Here is a 301-nt window from a genome sequence, read left to right on the forward strand (position 1 = left end):
AGGAGACGAGGGAACCTGGGAGACTGCAGCAGGAGACGAGGGAACCTTGGAAACTGCAGCAGGAGACGAGGGAACCTTGGAGGCTGCAGCAGGAGACGAGGGAACCTTGGAAACTGCAGAAGGAGACGGAGAGGCCTGGGGAGGTGCTGCTGCTGTCGGAGAGGCCTGGGGAGATGCTGCTGCTGTCGGAGAGGCCTGGGGAGATGCTGCTGCTGGAGGAGAGACCAGGGGAGTTGCTGCTGCTGGAGGAGAGACCTGTGGCTCTGCAGCAGACGACGGAGAGGCCTGTGGCTCTGCAGCA

Source organism: Nematolebias whitei, chromosome 9 (assembly GCF_014905685.2).
Source record: "Nematolebias whitei isolate Nwh7 chromosome 9, NemWhi1, whole genome shotgun sequence".
Lineage (NCBI taxonomy): Eukaryota > Metazoa > Chordata > Actinopteri > Cyprinodontiformes > Rivulidae > Nematolebias > Nematolebias whitei.